We start from the raw sequence: 15,157 nt of genomic DNA, 5'->3' as shown, positions 1-15,157 counted from the left end.
CTCCTGGGAGTAAACATATTTTACTCACTTAATTTTCAATACTGTGGAGCCAATTAGTATATTAAGTACTGATTACATTTATCTACTCTCTTTTTTCTAAGTCAAAGAGCAACTCTGATCTCTAGATAAGTCACCTAATCTTGCCCTAGCTCAATATCTTTATCTATAAAATGGAGAAAAGATCTAAATCTCAGAGTGTTTAAGAGGAAAGTCAGATACAATACGTAGAGATAAACAGTGGATAAAAATTGTCCCTAGTTAAAACTTACTTTGGATATTGTTCAAAAGCTAAGTTAAAGCAAGAATTAAAGTGACCTCATATTCATATTCTATACCTTCTGCCACTGATACTACCCTCCCTAATTTGTGGCAGCTTTTAAAAATGTGCATATTTTATTAAAGACTCTATATTGTGTTATATAACTGTTTCATATTATAGTGGAAGAAAGTTTTAGATACCTCTTTATCTTTCTCAACCATTCTCCAGGGAAGAGAAATGACTAAGAGAATTGTTTATGTTCAGAGGTCATTGATTAGACCATGATTGCTAATGGGTAGGGCGGACCTTCTTTAAAAGGTTCATTTGTCTATATGTGGTTTTCTCTCTTCTAATTCCACATTTTTAGCCTTTGGAGAAATAAACAAACTCAAATACTTGACAATGGTAATTTTTCCAGCTCTTTATATGTGTGATGACTATTGATAGATATTTTTTATACCATGGAGCCATACAAAGCATGATAAAAAGACTTGGATTGAAAGATAAGCAGAGGGATATTGTTCTATCAGTCACCTAAACCAGGTGCTCCTGTGAATCTTTACGCATTTTATGCATTTGGGTTTATCAGGCTCTAGCTTAGTGATGAGTTAATTGCCTCATATTAATCATATATAGCTCCCTTAAGAGCTCTCTAAGTGGGAGAGGGATACCAAAGAGAGGTAAAGGTGATAAATAAAAAGAAGAATTTGGATAAAGTACCATCGACACACAATTCCAGACCTACTCTTACTCCTAACATATGTATATGGCTTAAATGTCCAGATCTTGCATCAGTTATAAGGTTTTTTTTGTTTTGTTTTCTTTTGTTTTTTGCAGTACGCGGGCCTCTCACTGTTGTGGCCTCTCCCGTTGTGGAGCACAGGCTCAGTTTCAATTTTCTTAAATTTACCACAGCTTGATTTGTGACCCAAGATATGATCTATCCTGGAGAATGTTCCATGAGAACTTGAGAAGAAGTGTATTCTGTGGTTTTTGGATGGAATGTCCTATAAATACCAATTAAGTCCACATTGTTTAATGTATTATTTAAAGCTTGTGTTTCCTTATTAATTTTCCTTTTTGGATGGTCAGCCTGTTGGTGAAAGTGGGGTGTGAAAGTCCCCTACTATGACTGTGTTACTGTCAGTTTCCCTTTTTATAGCTGTTAACATTTGCCTTATGTATTGTGGTGCTTCTATGTTGGGTGCATAAATATTTACAATTGTTATATCTTCTTCTTGGATTGGTCCCTTGATCATTATGTTGTGTCCTTCTTTGTCTCTTGTAATAGTCTTTATTTGAAAGGCTATTTTGTCTGATATGAGAATTGCTACTCCAGCTTTCTTTTGATTTCCATTTGCATGGAATATCTTTTTTCATCCCCTCACTTTCAGTCTGTATGTGTCCCTAGGTCTGAACTGGGTCTCTCATAGACAGCATATTTACGAGTGTTGTTTTTGTATCCATTCAGCCAGTCTATGCCTTTTGGTTGAAGCCTTTAATCCATTTACATTTAAGGTAGTTATCGATATGTATGTTCCTATTACCATTTTCTTAATTGTTTTGGGTTTGTTATTGTAGGTCTTTTCCTTCTCTTGTGTTTCTTGCCTAGATAAGTTCCTTTAGCATCTATTGTAAAGTGGGTTTAGTGGTGCTGAATTCTCTTAGCTTTTGCTTGTCTGTTAAGATTCACATTTCTCCCTCAAATCTGAATGAGATCCTTGCTGGGTAAGAGATCCTTGCTGGGTAATGTTGGTTGTAAGCTTTTCCTTTCATCACTTTAAATACGTCCTGCGACTCCCTTCTGGCTTACAGTGTTTCTGCTGAAAGATCAGCTGTTAACCTTATGAGGATTCCTTTGTACATTATTTGTTGCTTTTCCCTTGCTGCTTTTAATATTTTTTCTTTGTGTTTAATTTTTGATAGTTTGATTAATATGTGTCTTGGTGTGTTTCTCCTTGGATTTATCCTGTATGGGACTCTCTGTGCTTCCTGGACTTGATTGACTATTTCCTTTCCCATATTAGGGAAGTTTTCAACTACAATCTCTTCAAATATTTTCTCAGTTCCTTTCTTTCTCTCTTCTTCTTCTGGGACCCCTATAATTCGAATGTTGGTGCATTTAATGTTGTCCCAGAGGTCTCTGAGACTCTCCCCAATTCTTTTCATTCTTTTTTCTTTATTCTGCTCTGTGGTCGTTATTTCCACTATTTTATCTTCCAAGTCACTTATCCATTCTTCTGCCTCAGTTATTCTGCTATTGATTCCTTCTAGAGAATTTTTAATTTCATTTTTTGTGTTGTTCATCATTTTTTGTTTGCTCTTTAGTTCTTCTAGGTCCTTGTTAAACATTTCTTTATTTTCTCCATTCTGTTTCCAAGATTTTGGATCATCTTTACTATCATTACTCTGAATTCTTTTTCAGGTAGACTGCCTATTTCCTCTTCAATTTTTGGTCTGGTGGGTTTTTAACCTTGCTCCTTCATCTGCTGTGTGTTCCTCTGTCTTCTCATTTTGCTTAACTTACTGTGTTTGGGGTCTCCTTTTCACACAGTCTGCAGGTTCGTATTTCCCGTTGTTTTTGGTTTCTGCTCCCAGTGGCTAAGGTTGGTTCAGTGGGCTGTGTAGGCTTCCTGGTGGAGGGGACTGGTACCTGTGTTCTGGTGGATGAGGCTGGATCTTGTCTTTTTGTTGGGCAGGACCATATCCGGTGGTGTGCTTTGGGGTGTCTTGACCTTATTATGATTTTAGGCAGCCTCTCTGCTAATGGGTAGGGTTGTGTTCCTGTCTTGCTAGTTGATTGGCATAGGGTGTCCAGCACTGTAGCTTGCTGGTCGTTGAGTGGAGCTGGGTCTTAGCGTTGAGATGGAGATCTTTGGGAGAGCTTTCACCGTTTGATATTACATCGAGCCGTGAGGTTTCTGGTGGATGAGTGTGCTGAATTCAGCTCTCCCACCTCAGAGGCTCAGGCCTGACACCTGGCCAGAGCACCAAGACCCTGTCAGCCACAAGGCTCAGAAGAAAATGGAGAAAAAAAAAGGAAATAAAGAAAGAAAGAGAGAAAATACATGAAATAAGATAAAATAAAGTTATTAAAATAAAAAATAAATAAATATTATTAAAAATTAAAAAGTAATAAAAAAAAGAAAGAAAGAACAAAAGAAAGAAGAGAGCAACCAAACCGAAAAACAAATCCACCAATGATAACAACTGCTAAAAACTATACTAAAAAAAAAAAAGGACAGACAGATACCTAGGACAAATGGTAAATGCAAAGCTATACTGACATAATCACACAAAGAAGCATACACATACACACTCACAAAAAGAGGAAAAGGAAAAAAACAGAAATATATATATATATATAATAAGGAAGAGAGCAACCAAATCAATAAACAAATTTACCAATGATAATAAACTCTAAATACTAAACTAAGATAAGCATAAAACCAGAAACAAATTAGATACAGAAAGCAAATCCCAAGTCTACAGTTTCTCCCAAAGTTCACCACCTCATTTTTGGGATGCTTTGTTATCTATTCAGATATTCCACAGATGCAGGGTACATCAAGTTGATTGTGGAGATTTAATCCGCTGCTCCTGAGGCTGCTGGGAGAAATTTTCCTTTCTCTTCTTTGTTCGCACAGCTCCTGGGGTTGAGCTTTTGGATTTGGTCCCACCTCTGAGTGTAGGTCTCCTGAGGGCATCTGTTCCCTGCCACAATGGGACAGGGTTAAAATAGCAGCTGATTAGGGGGCTCTGGCTCACTCAGGCTTGGGGGAGGGAGGGGTACAGAATGCGGGGCAAGGCTGTGGCAGCAGAAACCAACATGTTGCACCAGCCTGAGGCGCACCGTGTGTTCTCCCGGGGAAGTTGTCCCTGGATCACGGGACCCTGGTAGTGGCAGCCTGAACAGGCTCCCGGGAGCGGAGGTGTGGTTATTGACCTGTGCTTGTATGCAACCTTAGCATTTCATGCCCGTCTCTGGGTTCTGTGCTGATAGCTGAGGCTCGTGCCCATTTCTGGAGCTCCTTTAGGCAGTGCTCTGAATCCCCTCTCCTCATGCACCCTAAAACAATAGTTTCTTGCCTCTTAGGCAGGTCCAGGCTTTTTCCCGGACCTCCCGCTAGCTGTGGCACACTAACCCCCTTCAGGCTGTGTTCATGCAGCCAACACCAGTCCTCTCCCTGGGATCTGACCTCCGAAGCCCGAGCCTCAGCTTCCAGCCCCCACCCACCCTGGCAGGTGAGCAAACAAGGCTCACGGGCTGTTGAGTGCTGGTCGGCACAGATCCACTGTGCTGGAATCTCTCCATTTTGCCCTCTGCACCCCCATTGCTGTGCTCTCCTCCATGGCTCTGAAACGTCCCCCCCCGCCGCCACCCCCCATCTCCACCAGTGAAGGGGCTTCCTATTGTCTGGAAACTTTTCCTCCTTCACAGCTCCCTCCCACTGGTGCAGGTCCCGTCCCTATCCTTTTGTCTCTGTTTTCTCTTTTTTCTTTTGCCCTACCCAGGTACGTGGGGAGTTTCTTGCCTTTGGGGAAGTCTGAGGTCTTCTGCCCGCCTTCAGTAGGTGTTCTGTAGTTGTTCCACATGTAGATGTATTTCTGATGTATTTTGGGAGAAGAAGGTGATCTCCACGTCTTACTCCTCCACCATCTTGAAGGTTCCTCCTATCCTTATTTTTAAGTTAAAGATATAAGTATATATCCATGAGTAAATCTGATAGTGAGCTTATATAAACAGTGAGAACAATGAGTACGTTCCCAACCATGGAAGATATACAGAGGAGGTGGTGAGAGGTACACACTTCAAAAAGAAAGGGAATCCCAAGGGGATCCTGACAAAATCATGTACATGAAAGGTGTAAAAGTGAATGTCAAGTATTCTTCAATTATAGAGTCAAATGAGGTAAAACTTTAGTAACTAACAAAGCAAACCTGCACTACACTAAGAAGTCCTTCCAACTTATGCTGATGCTGCAGGAAAAATGCAAAGATCGTAGCTGAGTTTCTGTTGTAATTAGTTCTCATACGGTGGTAAACTGATGTTGATGCATTATAAGCTGGAGTGGTGGCAATGACTGTAGAAATAATGCATGTCTTGCAAGTCACAAACTTCTGGAAATTAACCAAGTGACTAGTGTCAGCCAGGAGAGCATGCTGACCAAGAAAACCTGTGACCTTTTCCCATAATGCACCATATTTTTAAAGACCTTTGTCTTTAGAAACTTCAAGGCATGCCGTTCAGTGTTCACTGGAGCTTGTGATTATATTAACTTGTCACCTTTACTTTGCCAGACCCTGACTTGCATAACTGTTAAACAGTATCTTGTTAAAATAGGAGGAGTTGATATTCCTGAAAACAATAGGAAGCAATGGAGGGAAATCTGGTAGAGCGTAAAAACATGATCCAACGTGTATATTAATAAAGATCATTTTTCAGAGTGTGGCATGATGGATTCCAGGTGGACACAAAAAGGTTAAACATATGGAATCTCTTAAAAGCTAATAAGGGTAATCTAAGTAAGAAATTAAGTCCTGAGAAAGAAGGGATGGACTTTTAATAGGTTGATTTAGTAGATTTAATGAGTGACTGAAATGCCAACATTTTGAAAAGAGGAATCTAGGATGATTACCAATTTACCCTCTAAATATCTGGGATGATGGTGGTGACATTTATGAAGATTGGTAATATGATAAGCATAAAGAGAAACACTTCTTAATTTGTTCTTTTCCCCCTCTGCAACCTACACTGGGTGTTTGTTTCCATTCATATACACAGAGATTAATTAAGTGAGTGGGAAAACTGGGAGGAGCTTTACAGAGGAAGACGCTAAGTGATAAGGATTCAGAGTTTAGAGGAGAATAAAATGACTTTTGCCCAGAACATTGCCACTTGGAATAGTTTTGAGCCTCCTGGAGAAAGAGTATAGGTAAAGAACCCAGGAGAATCTATAAGCCTTAAGCACAAGAAGAGATATTTTACAGACTCTGGTAGCCCAGTGAGACACAGGGTTGGGAGAAGAAGCCCCATCTCACCACACCTCACCAGTACCATTTATGTCAGGAGGACTGAAATATTTGGTAGCACTGGAGAAAGCACTGTAATAATTATACTGCCAATTTCATGGTGGGCAGGGGCAACTGTGACTCTCCAGATAGCTTTGTAGGCATCACCCAAGAAGAATGATCACACATATTCATGGCAGCTGCAAGACATAGAATAATTTGTAGACATTTATGAAAAGTTTCTTGGTCTACATACTTAGGGTATAGGACTGATATTGAATTTATAAAAATTTGGAAAAAACTAAAGGAACATGAGTTCAGATTCTACATATGATATTAAGGTAAGAGCAGATTACTTAAGTGGAGATCTTTAGTATGCATGAGGATATATGGATCTGAATATTTTGATACTGGTTTGGGCTAACTGCATAGTATCAGATATTTTGGAGAATAGTGATAGTTTGAACTACATGTGTGGGTCACTCAACAGGTAGAGTATGTAGGGGAAAACAAAAACGAAAACAGATCCAAGATGGAACGCTGAGTAACATTGATATCATCACAATTTCTAAAAGTGATATTTTTAATCTAATTTTTTATATATAATTTTAATACAATTGATATTTTCTTAAATTATTTGAAGCTTTTTTTCCCTTTACAAACATCAATTAAGTTTTTAGCTACAGTGTATTTGGCCTTATAACAATGTGTGAGATGAATCTGTAGCAACTCTCCCAAATATAAGTTAGGGTGTATTTCTGGGACCCAGGAAATCTGCAATTTAGTGCCTTCTTGGAGATCTACATCTAGAAAGGTTCCCCTTTAAAATAGAAATGAGAATGAAAATCATATATTGTGATCTGTCTCTCTCTCTCCTCATTTATTTCTCCTCCCTTAGTTCCCACCACTCCCACTCCCCACACATGTGCAAAAATGCTCATCACACTTAGTCTTTCTCTTTGGGAAATCTGGAGAATTCCAGGGGCCTAGACTGGCTTTATAGGTATGATTTCCAAATTACAGGGAAGGCCTTCCCAGACCAGTTGATAGATCCCTAAAGTTAATTTAGCATAAAACAATTTTAAAAAATTTTTTAAGCAGAGATAGGCTCAATAGAAATATCTCTGGAGGTGTGCACATAGGACTTAAGCATGTGATTTTATGCAAAGATTGATACCAGAATGCAGATTTGGCTTGAGGGAGTTTGCCAAAGGATAGTCAAAGAAGCTGTTTTGACATACTTCAAAATAATACAATTATTTCCAGGTACATTAGTACTCATTTTCACTTCCAAAGGTTATTAGAACATCTGCTGAGAAAGGGGAGGCAGGGTGGTAGTTAAATTACCATTGTTTATAGAGGCCACTGAAGATTTAGAACGATCCTGAAATTAGGCAGAACTTTAGTCTGCAGGTTGAAGCAGTTTATTTAAACTTACTTAACTCCTAAGAAATATTTGATGAATTAGCTTGGCACTCGTAAGGAGTATTTTGAAGATAATCTTCAACTTAAATAATACTTTGCAAATGCAGAAAATCTGCATTTGAGTTTCTTTTTGTGGGAGGCCAAACATATCGAGTATATGTGAAGTTTTTATCCAGTTTCACATTCCAAAATATAAGCCTTGAAAATGACCAAAACCTCCTCAGATCTATTTTCTCTCTGCTGTGCTGTGGTTAAGAACTCAGTCCCTGGAGTCAGATGGACCACAGCTGAATCCTAGCTTCATCACTTGTTAGTGGATTTTGCTTGGGAAAGCCACTTAACCTTTCTAAGCCTGTTTTTTTAACCTGTAAATATAGAAAGAAAACTGGTATCTCAAATTACTGTAGTGAAGTTTGAAACAGAATTGTCAAACTCTTGGCATATATGAAGCATTCAATAAATGTTAACTCTCGTTGTCAACAATACTTCCTATTCTGCTTTTGTTTTCTATTTTCACAATTTGCTATAAGGATACTTTCACAAGTATCATGGCTGTGAATCTGAGTACAGGGAAAAAAGAAAAATATATAAACAAAAGGTAGAGGCCAACTGAGGAAAATACCAACAGGAAAAAATATGGCAACAGATTAAAATACATAACTTGCCCAAAAAGTCAGTTTAATTGAAAATTAGGCATATTTGAAATTATCCATATTATAACTTTTCCACTAAAAGATGGAAATAGTCAGTGATGGCAGGAAACTAGCTCTTAGAAACCTGTCACATCAAACTGACATAATTATGCTTTAAAATACCTCATTATTCATGTGTTAACCTGAAAATCTTATATTAATGTACTTCTTTTTCCTTACACATGCCCTATTTCTACTATATGAAAAAGAAATAATGCAATATTCGGTTTATATTTTGACATCTTTAGTCTAATTTCAGGCCTTATGGTGGAGCACTTTAAAATTAAAATAGAATTAGATAAAATTAAAATAGAAATAAAATAGCCTTAAGCACAAAGATAGTTTGAATTTTGTTAATGTTCTGTGGTTCTTTGACACAGTTTGGAATAATCTGTCTAAGAAATAGTCACTATGTGGCCTCTTTCATCAAAGTTGCATGCTGTATGAAAATGGTTATCAAGGTAGTCTAAAATAAATTCTTTGATAGAAATTATCATATTTTAAAGGAATCAAGCATGGGGGAAACTTTATACTCTCCTTTACCTGCAATTTAATATCTGGAATCATCTATATCCATCACCATCATTATGTTTTCCCTTCCTGGCTGGTTGCCATTCAAGTATGCCTCATAGAAAATTCTCATGCAGTTATACTTTCTGTGGGAAGGCACTGTAAAACTGTTCTCTTCTGCAGCTAAATTCTCTTTTCAAAAGTTTGAATTATTTCCTCTTTCCTTTCTTTAGTTGTGCTTCTTGAACACTTTCTCTGTAAGAGCAGTCAAACCTATCATAAAGCACTTTGTTTATGCCTATCAAAATATACAATCTAGAAGGATTCATAACCTTGGCAAGTCTGCTCCTTTTTCGTTTCACATTGTGTCTTCAACTCAGGTTTTATTTTTTTCCCTAAAGATATACCATAACTTATCTTTTCTATTTTGTTTTCTTTTTCATTATTTAGAACTTGGTTACCATGGCTCTGTTGTTGGACCAGTGACATAAGGATGGAATTTTGCTTGTTCTAGAAGGTAAGTACACACAACATTCATCTACTGTTTAAGAACTCCAAGATGATGAAAACTCAGTAACTTCTGCGTTTTTTTACATAGTTTCTGTCCAGGATTTCATGTTTGACTTGACATTACTTTACTTTCATTTTCTGGTATATTTGCTCTGTGATAATTGTCATATTCCATTAACCTTTTTTTGATTCTGCCAGTCTGAGAATGTTTTGTTTGTACCACTGGAAATGATGACATAATTATTTGATGGTGTAATGAATCTTTTATGTCTATCTTGTCTGTCATATGCTTTCCATCATCATTTACTTTTCTTACACACTAGTCATCCTAATATAAGCAATGATAACACTACAACGTTTTTTCCTTGGCCCTGAGTCTTTCAGTATCATTATCACTACTCTAACTTTCCCTGTAAGAATAACCAAAACAAAGAAAAAATTTTAAGACATGCTATTAAATCAATTTAGTAAAAGCAAGGTTATAGTTCTAATAATTTTCTCAATATATTACAGATTTCTCATCTTGCCACTTCTATGTAGAGCACAGGAATCATATTTTATGAAAGAAGCAACATTGACTTTGTAGTAACTCTGAACAAGTCATTCAGTTTTTTTCTGTCTCTGATTTCATGTCTGTCCATATGGGATAATATAAGGCTGCATAAGAAACTCATTGACATTAATTCAAATTCAGTTCTGTAAAAAATTTGGGAGAGTTCAGAGACAAATTGAGCTAATGTGTTTCTTTAATTTGAGGGGAAGTTTCCAGAAACTGCCCAAAATAAACACTTCACTGAAACCTCTAATTAGATCAATTGTACAGATTTATATTATATTCTCCAAGTAAGATTTGTTCCTTCTTGGGTTTGATATGAGATAAATTACCTCATTCATCAATTGAAAAGACTTTAAATCCTAAATTTTAACGATGATTATTGTGTTAAAGTACAGAAAAAATTAAGGAAGTCTATAAAAATGGTTTTCCACTTCCTTGGCTTTAACTATGTAACAACCTCAGTAATAACTTACTGCATATTTATTTTATTATAATTATAAACATTGATTTTAATGTTTAAACTATGAAGGAAACTAGAAAGCATTTGCAATCTCACCAAATGTCACTGAATATTTATGACAGGAAATTAGAAGTCACATTAATTTCTCTCTCTATGCTGTTTCTATCCACAGTAATGAATAATGCTCTTGAACCGAATTAGTTTGTTAACTCTTACAATAATGACTAAAAATAACTGGCTCAATTGGAGCTTTCCATTAAACTGAGTACTTGTGTATTTGTTTAATTTTTATTAATTCACTCACCAGTTACTTATTGGACTCTGACCACAAGCCACACATGGAAATAGAAAATGGAAATAGAAAAATATATGTGTGTTATTCCTACGCTCAGATTGCTCATATTCTGTTGGGTCAACATAAATATATGCAAAACTCATACCGTGATAAGTGTTCTAATACCAGTGTGATAGGAACATAATAATGTATTCCAAAGAAGGTGTGTTATCATAGAGAAGTTGATATTTGTTCTGGACTTTATTAAATAAGTAGAGTTTTACCAGGCAGAAAAGAGTAATATCACAGGACAGAGTAACAACACAGAGATCTAAAGGATGTGGTAGATTTGAGTGCCATAAGCACTGGAACCCACAACATGCATGGTGGTGTTTAACAGAGGACAAGGCTGGAAAAGAACCTTGAGATAATATTGTTCAAGGAATTGAATAGACTGCTTAAAAAATTTAGATTTTGTTTTGCTGAAAATGAGAAGACAATAGGATATTGTCCAGATTCTCAGAAGAGCATATAATACACTCAGGATTTGACTCCTGACACCCTCTTCAACCTAATGGCCTAGATTTACCAATAAGTAATTTATATTTTAGGCATTTTTAACTGACTATAGTTCTCCAGTATATCTGTGGCTTTATACTTCCTATGACTGGGACATATTTTCCTTTCTTTCTCTGTCCCTCCTTCACTTGGCTAATTCCTACTCTGTCTTCAAATCTCAGATTACACATCACACCCTCCAGGAAATGTTCACTAATTCTAATATATTGTTAGGTTTTCCAGTTATGTGCTTTAACAATAACCATATCTCTAGCAAATTCATAATGTATTATATTTATGTTTTTTTCCTCTTCTATCATACAATGAGCTAGTTGAGGACTAGAACAATGACTGGTATAAAAACTCCTCATACAATGGAGAAACCTGAACTATTACCTTAACCAAGTGATCAGGAGTAACATGACAAGTAATATGGTGTATAGATGTCATGCACGCCATGATAGGATAAACTGAGAACGGCACCCTGGTACCCTTGCAAAAATGCATTACCTAATCTAATCACGAAAAGCCATAAACAAACCCAAACTGAGAGGCATTCTGTAAAATAACTGATCTTCAAAATGTCAAGGTCATGAAAAACAAGGAATGACTAAGGAGTTTTCACAGATTAGAGGAAACTAAGGAGACATAACAACTACATGCAATGTGGGATCATGGCTTGGATCCTGGAACAAGAAAAACTATGTATAGTAGTGGGAAAACTCATAAAATCTGAATAAAGTCAATAGCTTAGTTAATATTGTACCAGTGTTAATTTCTCAGTTATGTGCTATGATAATGTAAGATGATTACAGTATAGAAAGCTGGTTGAAGTGTATACAAGAACTTTGTACTAGTTTTGCAACTTTTTTGCAAGTCTAAAATTACATCAAAATAAAAGGTAAAAGGAGTTCCTTAAATATTTGTTAAGTATATAAGTTACTGAGGCATGGTGTTTTGAACCATAAATCACTATTTCCTCTTCTATATTTCCAAATAGTATTTATTGAATACCTAGCCTACAACTTGTACTATGTTAGGAACTCAGAGATCTTTTAATGAAAGATGAATAATAACCACTAAAACTGTACTCTAATGACTATTACTAAAAAAATTGTAATTAAATGTAGTTTAATGTAGTGCTAATTATATATATATGTATATAATCCATTTGCACACATTTTAATTTCCCAGTGAGTTTTTTTGTGTCAGTGTGCTACATATGTAGTATTACTTTAGTAATCTTTGTTAATATCTAATGAGTAAATGTTGCATAATGTCAGGTAGCAACAAAGGAGCCATAATACCATGAAAAGATTCAGTTTTGCATAGAATGAGCTATATTGGGTAGCTTTTGAAGATCAAAGAATAAATTTCCTCATAAATATCAATCATGAAAGTTCTCAACAAACAATTCAATATAATCAAACCATTGCGTGGGAAGCAAACCAAAGACACAGTTACAGTCTTCAAAGACATTATTTTTTAAAGCAATAGTCCAAAATATGCTGCAACGGCACAGAGTTTTTGAAAATTATCCTCAAGGGGGAGTAAAAAGAATGTCTTGTGATATGAAGTAAATCAAAACTTCAGATTAAAAATGCACTTGTAAAATGTCTGTAAATATTGTAAAGTTCAGATTTATTACTGATCCTCTCTTATTCTAGACTAGTTGGATATTTTTGGGTTTTGTGACTATAACGTGTGTAACTCAGCTTATGGAAGCTAGAGGTCACTCTCTGTGTTGTTTCATTTTCACAGACTTGCTGACAAGTAAAACACTGTACACAGATTGAAATATTCCATTAGATGTGACAGAAAATAAAAGGTTAACATAAGCATTTTAGAAGTGAAAAAACAGTTGAAATGACTAAGATCTTCTTCTGATATATCATAAATTATAAAGGCCGATATATATTTCAGGTCATTTCTACTCCTCTTAAAATTTTAAACTTTATTTTTAAAACTATACCACTCACAATATGGTATTTGCCTACAATCTAAAATTTACTCAATTAAGGTACATCTTATTTATGGGGGACAGAAATTTGGAGACAGTGCTTTCCATGGACACTCCCTATCTCAGTCTATAACTCCTTATAAAAGGACCCAATGTCTCCAGAAGCAACCTCTCAAAGCCATCCCAGGAATCTTCAGCAGCTGTCTTCAGGTCCTATCTGGCCTGCCAAAACTGTCAAATGACAAAATTAAAACAATTTAGTAACTAGTGTGATCTCCTTTATTCAAGGGAAAACAATCCATGGATGGGGGGAGTACAGTGCCTCACAAGCAGTGGTACACTCTTCCTGAGGGATTTTGGGCAAGAGTGAGTTTTATGGAATGTTAGGAGAGGCATCTGGAAACGGCATGATTGGCCAGGAGGTTGGGGTTTTCCTGATAGGGCTAGTGGGGTTCTATTTTCTAGGGTAAGGTAAGATAGCTAAAGCTGAGTTGGAGGCCTGTGATTGGTGTATGTTAGGCATCCTTGTCAGGTGTTTCTCATAAGTGGAGGCTGATTTAGGTTTGATTTGTGACATGGGCTGGGCCACTGGGGCAGCCTTCATTTTGTGGGTCTGGATATATGAATTAACTTTATCACTCCTTACTTTGTCTGTTTTCCTCTTAGTTCTTTTAGTTTGTTGTTTTGCTTACTTTCATGAAGGAGGATTCTTCATATGTGTGTCACCTTTTGTTTTCCATGAATTCTTAAACTTGAGAGATTAAAAGTCCCATGGGTGTGGTTGGGTGTGTAGCATGATGGGATGGCCAGCTGAGGACACTCAAATGTATTTTTCGTAGTTCTTTCTCCAAGAGGATAAAATTTCTCCAGATAAGAATCCTTTAATGTCCAATCTTCTTATTAGGTTCTTTATTTTCTTCTATAGAACAACATTTTTTAAAAAGACATAATAAATTTTTGGTCAGGTGTTATGCAAATCTCAGAGTCAGAGAGGCCCCAGATGACTGAAGGGCTTTATAAAAATTATTTTTAATGTAAAATTCTTTTGAATATGTCTTTAAAAATGAAAAATCCTTCAATAAAGCTTCAGAATTAGGGCCTTTAGAGATTTGAAAAGCCAAATACCCCTTCCAAAAGGGTAAAACTCCCACACAATGAGGATACTAATAAGTTCATCAAGTAAGCAAGAGTAAAATTGGAAAAATATTCTCATGTCATAAATTAATAACAAACTTGAAAAAATCTTACTATTTTTTCCTAGCTTATATATAAATATAAGGGAAGAAAAATAGTGTGAAACCAAAGTAAAAATGTTAACTAAACCTTAAAATGGGTTATGTTAGTCTGTCTGTAATTGTTTTTGAATGCTTCCTGTAAGGTAGGAGGTTAGTAATCCCCGATAGGGACTTGTTTGTTTTGCACTACCAAGCAAAGCCTTAAATTGATTTATTGTGTTAGATCAGTTGATCGTCTGTTTTCCGTATAATTTCCTGGGTCTGGCTCAGTACAGCATTAAACAATACTACAACTGTTTTCTACTACCTCTCTTTCTTTTTGTGTACTCTCTTATTGGATGGAAAACCAAGATATTGTAGCCATCACCTGTGTTATTCAAGTAAGTAAGGTCCAGACCAGTAGAGAATTATACCTATTGCATATTTTTATTAATGTTTTAATGCCCCTTTAGTACTGAACTCAGCTGTTATTTCCTTGGTGTATCACATAAGGTAAAGAGGCAGTAAGTGCTCCATCTGTTTCTTCATTAGGTCAGCTCTTTGTTTCTCTGTGAACTGCTGTGTAAAATTGGGAAAAATAAGAGCTTGTGCGAGCTTCCCTGGTGGCGCAGTGGTTGGGAGTCCGCCTGCCGATGCGGGGGACGCGGGCTTGTGCCCCGGTCCTGGAGGATCCCATATGACGTTTGACAACTTTATGTAAAAGTTG

This window comes from Neophocaena asiaeorientalis, unplaced genomic scaffold (assembly GCF_003031525.2).
Source record: "Neophocaena asiaeorientalis asiaeorientalis breed wild unplaced genomic scaffold, Neophocaena_asiaeorientalis_V1.1 scaffold48, whole genome shotgun sequence".
NCBI lineage: Eukaryota > Metazoa > Chordata > Mammalia > Artiodactyla > Phocoenidae > Neophocaena > Neophocaena asiaeorientalis.
Note: the sequence above shows the minus strand (reverse complement) of the source record.